This window comes from Nestor notabilis, unplaced genomic scaffold, assembly GCF_000696875.1.
Source record: "Nestor notabilis isolate BGI_N333 unplaced genomic scaffold, ASM69687v1 scaffold4549, whole genome shotgun sequence".
NCBI lineage: Eukaryota > Metazoa > Chordata > Aves > Psittaciformes > Psittacidae > Nestor > Nestor notabilis.
In genome coordinates this window covers 34471-45710 of record NW_009943995.1, presented here as the reverse complement: position 1 = coordinate 45710, position 11240 = coordinate 34471, and positions in this window count along the sequence as shown.

Genomic DNA, 11240 nt, shown 5'->3' with positions numbered 1-11240 from the left:
ACTTCTGTAGCATTTAACATGTTTAATTACAAGCTGACTTCCTGACATGGTTTCTTTGCTTGAGACTCCTTTGATAGTGAGACTTAAACAACTGGCTGCGTCTGAACATCTTGCACGGTTTTAATGTTCGGAGTTTTTTTGTGTGTGGTTGTTTTTTCCTCCTTTTTTCTTTTTACAGTTTAACTTTCCTTGTGAGTAATACAGGTGATAATTTACTTTTTTCCAGTGTTCTTTGCAATACCCATAAAGAGTTCTAAATAGTTTTGGTGGTGGGAAAGAAGTGAGTGCATGGTAACAGCTGTAAGACTGCCTCAGATTCGGGAGGGAAAAACAGGGGACTTAAAATAGCTGTTTTATGACATACATAGTATCTGGCAGAAAATTCTAGTATTTTTCTGCTCTGATATACACTTATGAATTGAAATGTCTTCTAGTTAACCAGCTCTGGACGAATTCTTGCTCGGTGTATAGGTAACATCTGGCTTAAATAAGAGAAGGAAATAAAAGGAACAAATTAACCATAAAGTAATATTTACGTCTTCCCATTTTCCTAAATAGGAAGCTTATATTGAGTGGCAAGTATTTAAAACGCCTCTTTCTGAAATATGAGATTCAAAATCTAAGCAATGCATGACAATTTGAAAGACAGGGAAAGGGCCTACAAGGATGCTGGGGAGGGACTCTTCATTAGGGACTCTAGTGGTAGGACAAGGGGTAATGACTTTAAACTTAAACAGAGGAAGTTTAGATTAGATATAAGGAAGAAGTTCTTCACAGTGAGGGTGGTGATGCACCAGAATAGGTTGCCCAAGGAAGTTGTGAATGCTCCAACCCTGGAGGCGTTTAAGGCCAGGCTGGACAGAGCCTTGGGCGACATAGCTTAGTGTGTGGTGTCCCTGCTCATGGCAGGGGGGTTGGAACTAGATGATCTTAAGGTCCTTTCCAACCCTCACTATTCTATGATTCTATGATTCTATGATTCTATGATTCAGTTCTGCTTCTGAGCTCCAAGTTACTCCTGTGGTTGTTCTGACTCTTAGAAGGAAAAAACCCACCTCAATAACACTGGTAGGATGTGCGTGTCCCCTGGTACCACTAAGCTAACCAGAGATTTCACATTGTGTTAATTTGCACAGTTTGCAAATATTCCTGAAGTAGCCTTTTGATTAGATTTCCCATTACTGAGTAACTGGTTCCTTGCAGGGCCCTTAAGAAATGTATTACTGAAATAATACCTTAAATTAGTTATTTATGCAGCTGAAGAAGATGATTGACAGAATATGGACACAGTCTAAATATTAACTGGGGATATATGGGTCGGAATTTGTGTATGAGAACAAGACTTCCCCATGCTTACTTTTAACAAAAGATTTATGCTTCTCATGTCACATTGATAATAGTGGCAGTCTCTTCTTTCTTCTTAGCAGGAATAGCTATCAAAGATGGAAGTATCTTTGTAGGCTGGCATGAGTCGATTTGCTTAGTTCTGTGCATGATAATATTTTAATTAGGCAATTCCTTGTGGTAGTAACTAGCTTTTCAATTAACCATTTTTTAAAAGCTTTCACACTTTCTCTAATTACATAACTTTAATTTCTTAGTAAAGGAATAAATCTCAACAGGCAGGAATTCATTCACCTGAATTTCTGGGTGCTAAAAAGTCTGTGGAAACTCCAGAAAGCAATATGCAGTGGATGAAACATTAATGGCCACTCTGTTTCTTATGCAAGTTAATTGTGATTAGGAAAATGGGTGATGTAGAGTGTGATGTGCAGAATTTCTTGCTCTTTAGAAGTGAAATATGAAACATTACTTACAATTTAAAGTACTGTGATGTCTATTCCTTAGATCACTATTAAGTAACTTGCTAGTTCAGACCCTGAAGAATCAAATTCATTCCTGATCAGTGGAATCAAACGTAAGATGATTTACCAGAAAGTTTATCTGAAGATAATTGTCATGTTTTTATTAACATTTCATAGAAGTTACATAGTGGTTAGTAAGTTACTAAGAGATCCTACAGGTATTAGTACATGTTGCATATGTATTCAAGTGCTTGGAGCATATATAGATGGACTATAGGTAAACGAAAATGCTTTAGTTTATGTATAAACTACAGGTGAATGAAACTGCTCAGACTCTGTAGTGAGTTTCATCACATATTTATGAATCCCTTAGATGTTTTATACACTGTTTAAGGAGAATCTCAACTGCCTTTTTTTTCTATTCTAATTCTGTCAAAGTATTTGTGTTGTTTCTGCTTTCATATGTACGTGGCAGCTTAATTACTACTTTGAAACCAAGGAACATTTTAGAGGAGAGGACATGAAAAACAAGCATCCTTATCCCAATGGTTAGTGAACCCTTTAGTATTGAGGAAACTGCCCACTGATGAGAAGAATCTCATCAAGCAGATTCATAAGCAATTGACTATGGTTCAGCTATTCTTCACAAAAGAAAAAACTCTGGAGATATCCAGATAATTATTAGTTCATGGTTGTCCAAAGGGCAGGGTCTAACTCACACTGGCCATAGCTAGAATCTAATTAATTCCTTCATTTTTTTTATTCTAATCTTTAGTTCTCATAACTTTTCAGAAAGATATGAAACACAGCTTGTCTTCTTTTACAGGTTGTAATGGGGAGAGTGGAGAAGACGAGGACACAGTAACAGGACACACAAACTAAAGCTACTTGGAAATGTTTTAGTGGAACAGTCTTTCCTCTTAAAAATACAGCTTAAAGGGAAGGAATGGGATTAAATATTAACTAGAACAGGTTGATATTTGACCAAGAAGTCTGATAAGGACAAACCAGAATAAATATAAATCCATTTTTTGTTTTGATTTCTACATTGTATCCCAATATACATTTAAATAATATATACTTTGAACATTTAATAATAGTTATGTTATTTCATAAATTTTTGACACTTTTGAAACTGTTCTGGTTGCTAACATTACTTTATCAGAATTGCCATTCTGCAGGTAAATAAAAGTTTTGACTTTATGTTCCAATTCAACAGAAAAGCACATTTTGTAATGGCAGCTTTTCCTGTGGAAAGAAAATCTGCCTTTCTAGACAGATGTACATGTGTCTTAATATAGTTTCAATATCACAAAGATTTTTCACTGCAATTGACACTAATTGGAGGGGACAGGTGGTGGTGGCAGGGGGGAGGAAATCTCTTCAGGATTGTGTAGAATTGATAACAGGATACAAAGAACTAGAACTGGTTGGAAAATGCATGAATATCAGTTATGCAAGAAATTGATTAGCTAAGATTAAAAAAGAAGAAACTACAACATAATGTAAACTAATGGGAATAAGAAATATTCCCATTCTCTTCTGTGTCTTCACAAAGAATCCCTAGAAGTGTAACTTTAAACCCCTGGTGGTCTCCCATGACTGCTACTAAACACCTCCCAACGAAGGAAACTCAACACAGTGAAAACAACGGAGAGTATTTGTGGTGGGGAGGCATTGAAGGAGCTTCATCACCTTGCTGGTTATGGGTACTCGTGTTTGTGTTTGCACAGAAATGCCTAAATCTCTTTCTGTCTCAGAAGGCAGATCTTTGGGTAGCAGTAGAATAAATTCAGAGTTCAAGGTTAAAATAAATGCAGTTGGTCAGCAATTGTTTTTCAAAATTCTCAGTAGATTTCCAAGTGTACAAAGTCCCATGTTCAGTGAGGGAGAAAGCAGTGTCCATATTTGAGTTCAGTGAGAGCCTGCCAAGTCTGAGTTACTGTAGCATACGTTAACACAAGAGGGAGACTGAGATAAGTCTGTGGTACGTGTACTGTGGTAAAGTCTGTATGCCATAGCTGAAGAGGTGCAGATATTTTTCCCATAAGGTACAGCCTCTGAGGGAATAGTGGGAGAATAAATTTAAGGTGGCTAGATCAATTCCATCTGCTTTGAGCATTCACTGGTTTTGCCAAGGGAAAATGTGAACTACTGAGTTCTCAGGCTTGTGAACCAATAGATGGACTGATTTAACAGAAACAAAGTAGACACTATATAAAGCCATGGTAATTAACTTTCAAAAGTTAATATTTATTACCAGAAATCAGATCATGTTATCATTGGTGATTCATATTTATAAAACAAGAAGTAATTGAAATTTTTCACAATGCTGAGATTTTTCTCATAGTATAAGTATTTGTCTCTCAAGAGCTTAAAACCAGAATAGATAAGTATGTAAAGCCATCTGAGGAACTGAAACAAAAGTGCAGTGGCCTTGAAACCACAAATAGAGAACGGTTGTTTGATGCCCCATGGCTTGAAAAACAGCTGCTTTCTAAACATGAAACTCACCTTTCTTCCCATAATCATTGCCTTTCCTACAGGCACTTGCTTGAAGTACATCAGCTGAAGGATTAAAACATTTGCACAATGGTGTTCAGAAAGTGTGTAATGCCAGACTGTATGAGCTTGAGTAACAGTGAGAAAGGGATTTTACAGAGGAGCCATATAGCACCTTGGAACATCAGTGTTCTCCACAGAAATACTTCAGACTCTTTGAGCAGCTCCGGAAGGAGAAGTGTTGTCTCTGCCTGAAATGCTGGAGATGAAGGCAAATAGAAAGTATAAAACTATTTTCAAGCAGTGGGTTCTTAGCATTCCACATTTCTCCCACTTTCCACAATGCTGCTGAAGTTTGGACTTGGTGTATCTCTGGTTTCCAGCAAGAATAACAAAGTTATATAGCCAGCTGTTAGTGGGGATCTGGAGTGGTTTGGGGTTGCTAGGGCCAGTTTCCAGTGGTGGTGTGTGTAAGTGGAGCAAATGCAGCAATTTAAAAGAGTTTCTGAGCTTACATCTCATCCCTGTCAGCTCTTTGGGGATGAGACGTGGCTAAACCCCATGGTGAAAGTAATTTGTAGGAGCTTGACTGTGGTGGGGAGAGACTTGCCTTTCCCCCAGGGACCTGTGCCAAAAAAGGGCTGCCCTGCACTGAGCCCATGGTCAGAGCCCTTGATTTATCTGACTTTGGTTTGGCAGCTGGCTCAGGACAAGGACTCAGGTGTAGGTAAGGCAGGATGGAGCCTGGTGCAGTGGCATACTGCAGTTATTTATCACTGCTGTACATAACCTGCAGCACTGAAACAACATTATCACTGACTTATATAGGGATTGGATTGTTATAACGCTTCCTTTTTATGTACTGCAAATGAGAAGTTGATAGGAGAAAGAATCGTGCAATAGGCTTTCCAAAGCAGAATTGACAGACTGCTGTTCCTGCAGGGGTACATCTCCCAGCAGCAGCTTCCTATTGCATATGGAAGAGAAGATGATCTATCAGTGACTCACTGAATGCTTTTCACTTTATCATAGCAAGTGATCAAAAAAAAAAAAAGAAAGAAAAAAAAATCATTTCCATGGCCTTATAAATGCAATAGAAGCCTGTGATTAAAAATAAGCAGCTTAGCATGTGAAGGGTAAAAGCACAGCAGCAAGAGCAGCAGGTTAGGTGTTACTGCTGCTATTGAAATGGAGCACACTTTACAAGAGCTTTATTGCCTCACTCTAGTAAAAATGAATCACATTTCCCTCTCTCAGCTCCTTATTTTTCCTCTCAAAAGACTGATAGGAAAAAAAAAAAAAACAAATTAAAAAGCTTAACATAAAAAGAAGTTTAAGTTTCCACATCAGTGCTGTGTACTGATGGATCCATCTCTGTGTTTTTAAGCTGGCTTTTTGTTTGAACTATAAACATGTCAGGCTTTGTGCAGAGATTCCAGTTTTGGGCCTATGCTAATACTTGCTTTTATCAGGTAAAATGTTATGTGGTGGTATAGAAGGGACTCCTGCTGACAGTGCTTCCCTTTGCTAGTTTGATGGGAAAATAAGGAGAAATCTGTGTGAGGTCTCCATTTCTGTATTCTGAGAGGTTATTTCAGTGGTGGTTTATACCGGGCACTTAAATGGCATCTAGAGGTACTTTTCAAAATTGGATGCCATCCTTTGCTGTAATGGAGGGGATGAACTATATACACTTTTCCAAGTCTGAATCAATTTTGTGACGGTCCAGTCTCCATTAAGCAGCTTTTAAGTTCTTTTGCTGTTACAGTCGTGGGAGTTACAGGCAGGAGAAGGCTCCAGCTATACAGCATTCAACAGGCTCAAGGCTTTGTGCCACGTAGTGCAGGGACCAAAAGTGGTATTTTAAGAACTATATCATAAAAGTACTTGCTGAGGTACAAGGGACAGAGCACCAGCCTGGAAGCAGCAAAGAAAAATTGAGCTTATAGTCCTATAATATGTTCGTATAAACTCTGTATTTCATTGTTCCTCCTTGCAACAAAATTGTAGGAGACAATGTTCAGTCTGCAGCAGTGCAGCTTGCCAAAGCTAAGCCAGGCTGTCTGTGATAGGAACACTTTGCTTTCTGTGGTGTCTGGCATCTGAGAGTCCTGAAGCATTTTGCAGTACAAATGTTAATTAAGCTTTACAACAGCTTTGTATGGTAGGTGAATAGTATTAACGGACATTTCAGGTAAGACACATGGCTGCTTCTCCTGTGGAAGGGTATCAGAATATTGGAGGGGCCTGATGGGTGGGTAGCCCAGTGTCTGGGGCTAGACTGACATTTAAGAGAGCTTCAATTGCTGCATGACCTTTTGTGATAGCAAATTGGGACCTACAGCACAGCTGGGACCTCTGCTATTATTACAGCAGGAAAGCTAACTATGGTAATATAGATGCTACATAGACTGAAATAGCAGAATGTTCTGTCTGCCAGGGAATTATTTTGGATTTCCCCCCAAATGACACTAGAATCCAGCTTTTGATATGCATAACAGCTCTTGTTCCCACTTACACAGAGCTTTCACTTGTTCCAGAAGTGTAACCTTGTACCTCAGCTGCAGCAACGTCACATTGTACGGGCTTGCTCTCTGCAAAGCTTGCCAAGCAGCAGCTGTGTGCCCTCTGCTCCGGCGTGAGCTTTCATTTCATTCACACATTGGTGAATCGTTAGCAGTCTGTGTGCAGCCTGTCAGACCTTCATGTTCTCCCTTCAGTGCTCTTAGTTTCCTAGCAGGAGTTAAAAATGCTCCTGGCTTGTAGCTGGAATCCTGTGCTGTCACATGTCCTTGTCCAGAGCTTCTCCCTCTAAGGCTGAATGCTCTGTCCAACAGCCCACGCTGCAATCTGATGTCCAAGGGTTATGCTGGTGTAATTTAGACCCGTCTGAGTTTTATGGGTAAATACTGCAGAATCTCTTTGCAAAAGGGTGGGAGAGAAGAGGATGTAGACAAAGTGCTCAGTGCCCTACCTAGCAAACACGTACAACCTGCCCCACTGCAATGTTTTGTCAGATGCTGTTTGCTACAAAACTGATTAAATAAAAATGTAACATGTTTGGGGCAGAAATCACCCAGTTCAATGTTAACATTGTGTAAACACTCTCCAACTGACTAAATCCAAAAGTTGCCAGAAGCATTTTAATGCTTCCCCTTTCTGCTAAAGCTAGAATGGCAACTCTAGCTACATTACTGTCTCCCTGGGACTCATTAGTATGGTGCCATCATAGTTCCTGCGAGTGGTAGGCAGCCACAGGGGAAAGTGTCACGCGTGCAGCTAGTGGCAACCTTCGCACAGGAACAGAACTATGAAGCAAAACTGCAGTGGAGGGGAAGGATTGTGCTTAATAATATGCAAATCAATGTAGCATCTCACAAAGATTTGATTTGCATTTTGAGGCAGCTGCTAAAAATGTTGTTTTAACCCCTCTTGGGAGTGTAAATATATCCAGCAGACAGGCTAGACAGAGGGTGATTACATTTTCTAATAACTTTAATTTTACAAGGTAAAACATTTGAAAGCTGCTGTGTCTTTCATCCTTGGACAGAGTTTGTTGGGGAGATGCCCATGTAGGGGTAATTGTATCAAAGTTAATACAGCAGAATACTGCCAACTCATGCAAAATGCTCTAAGAAATGCCCTGCAGATTTGTCAGGATGTGAGAAAGTTTTGCTATACCAAATGAAATGTGAACATCTTTGTCTGTGCCCCAGACTTTGGGATTGAATGCAGCCTCAGCAGTTTGCCAAGGACACCCAGTGTGGTGTGGTTGACATGTGGGAGGGAAGGGATGCCATCCAGAGGGACAAGAGAGACAGGCTTGTCCAAGGCCAGCTTGAAAGGGGCTTTGAGCAACCTGGTCTAGTGGAAGGTGTCCCTGCCCATGACAGTGGGGTTGGAACTAGATGAGCTTTGAAGGTCCCTTCCAACCCAAATCAATCTCTGATTCCATAAATATAATTTTCAATGCACAAAGGACATGCTTCCTACTTGCTTTTTATTGTCTCATCACAGGAAGCTCGATATTCAGCGGTGCTGCCTGGGCTTGATCATTATGCCATCAGGCTGCATACCCTCCTCACTGAATCAAGTGCTTACACGCTAACCTGGGAAACTCAGACAAGCCTTGTTGTTTTCCCATTTGTAAGGGCAAATGATTCGGCAGCTTTGCCTTCCTGTAACCAATACTACATGTTGTTAAGCTTGTGTAAATTGGGTGGGTTTTTATTACCTGTGTCTCTCAGAAAGCGGCACTAGACTTAATGCAGGTGTTTCAATGTGACATAGCTGTAAGAAAGAGCAGTATTATGTCCCAGTGCCAGAAAACTAATAAATGAGCAGCACACTGCTGCACTGGCACTTAAGGAAGAGTTCTTTGTGTCCTGCTCTGCTAAGTTATTTTTCAGGAGATTGCAAATGGGTATTTTTGTAGCTTGGATCCATTTTGATTTCTTTTCCTTGATTCAACTCATCGGCCTCCAGCCATTTTCTTGGGTTGAGTTTGACAGAGGTGCACAAATGGACACATGGCTCATCATCTTCTAAAGAACATTTATAATTCTCCTCCCTTTAGTTTTTGTTTTGGGCATTTGTGATAGCAAAGCCACTGTCATGGGCCAGGATTCCCTGCTCTGCGAACACAAAACCAAAGGCAATTTTGGACTTAGGGAGATTCCAGGCTTTATTTTGTTTAGAGACACGTTGCTGATTGCAAGTACAAAGGTATCAATGGACTTCATCCTGCTTCAGTCCTGCCCTTGACAACATCTCCTTAACGGTTAAAATGAGACCCCTGTTGACTCAGAAAATGATTGCCTAAAGGCTCTCTCATACTCAGGCAACCTTCATGGCAATAGACCGGCAGCTTATTTCATTTTAGCCCTGCAGGTCTCATCTCCTCCTCCACTCACACAAGGCTACAGGGAGCAGCTGTGAGGGGCAGCGTGCCCTGCTGCAGGGGTTTTGCTGCTCTCTGATTGACACCTCGTGCCTCCATCACTGAGGGAGGGAGATTGTATCATCCTGAAACAATCTAATGCTTCTCTGGTGTTTGCTCAAACGTTTAATCATGCTTTACATTACACATCTTGCCGGGCACTGTTTTGATTTTGCCTAGTCCTGCCTAGATTGAGGAACCTTTTAACAGCTATTCCCCTTCTGCCTTTCTCTCCCATTCTTTGAGGTCTCTATACATTGTAAACTAGGCAGCTTTTGGTCTCTGTTCTGAGCATTTTGTCTTACAGAACCAGGCATGTTCCCCTATCCTCTAAGAAATTCTGTGGTTTTGCACCTTTCCTGGTTTTCAATATGATTTTTTTAAAATTGGGGTACCAAGAGATTGTAGAATATTTCATCATCAGCCTCACTAGTGCTGCAAATGGATGTAAATTTATGTCCCTATTTGTTGTTTGTTTACACATCTAAGGATCGTTTTTCAGGTTAGAGTCCTTTATTCTGTAGCTGTGCCTTGGTATGCTTCTTATTCCTAGATATATAACCACAAATTTGGCTTTAAATGAACCTGGTGAAAATTAATGGATTTTCCTGAGGTACCAAGGTTTATTAAAAATTTATATCATATAATCTCATGTAACTCTGCTCCAGCTCCTCCGTGCAAGATCTCCTTAACTGCCATAAAATGTTTATTCCTGGATCTTTAACATCCTCTTTAGTTACTCAAGAATTAGAAGACATTTAATTTTCTACTGCCCTTTTCATATCTGGAATAGAAATATGTATTGAACAATTTTACCTCTTTTGCACTGTCATTGAAAATTTGGTGAGCTGTTTAGCTACTGTGCTGCTGAGGTTCTTTTGTTGTGTTTTAACTCTTTGTCCTAAGCCAGGCTCGTGATGGCTTTTTCTCTGTCCTTTTTAGCTTTCTTAATAAATATTTCATCATTTCTAACTTTGCTTACAGTAATTCCTATTGATTTCCTCCTTTTCAGTCATTTTATATTGGCTTTTTGTTCCTAATTGCCACCTTCACTTCACACCAAATGAGAATGTGCTTTTAGCCAAACTTGTTCTTTTTTTTAACTGTGGTATTGTGGCTCTTGGCCATCTCATGATTTTTCCCTGAAGAACTCCCACTTCTCATCCTGTCTACTTTTTCTTTTTGGTCAGTTTTGGGTCATAATATGTTCTTGAGTTTTTGGGCAGCAGTCCTTTTGAAGCCTCAAGTATAAAACTGCATTTGTTGTGTTTACTGTTCTCCTTTCTGTTCTGTCCTCACTTTTTAATATCCTTTTTTTATATTATATTTTGCATAGCATGATATTAAACAGCAAAATATCTGGATTAGCAGCAGTCTGAATAGCACTTGAAAAATCATATCCTATGTCTCTGTGGTCCAGAGTCTTTTCAGAGACTGTTTTTTGTTCTTTGCTTTTCTCAGTTAACTCAATGAACTCCAAGCAATTTGTTCTGTTTGTTGCTTCCATTTCAATCCTGAAGAGGTACCCATGCTCTTCAGCCTATATCTGCAGAGTTTTTTCTACATACTTTAATTGGCATAATAAAGGATATTCCTCCTCTACAAACCTTGCTTGTATCCTTAGACTCCTGCAGCTACACTGTTGGAAAATAGGATTTGGTTATAATCCTTTTTAGGAGGCTATTCTAAACAAGGCCTCCTGACAGTAGGAATATACTTCTGCAATGGTAGTTTTATATGCGGAAGAGACTATCACAGGGATAAAACTTCTTGTTTGGGGTGCTGAGTTACGAGACCTGTTCCTATGAGGTGCTGGGAGCTGGCATAACACCAGCTTATGCTCATAGATGTGCATCCGGAGACACTGCTGCACCATTTGCTGTGAAATAATTGGCTCCTGCTGTGGCAGCAATTCTGGGTAGTATTTGGCAGCTCAAGCTGCCAGAATAATCTTGTTCTTACTGCATGGGTGTCCAGCAAGCTATGCAGCAAGC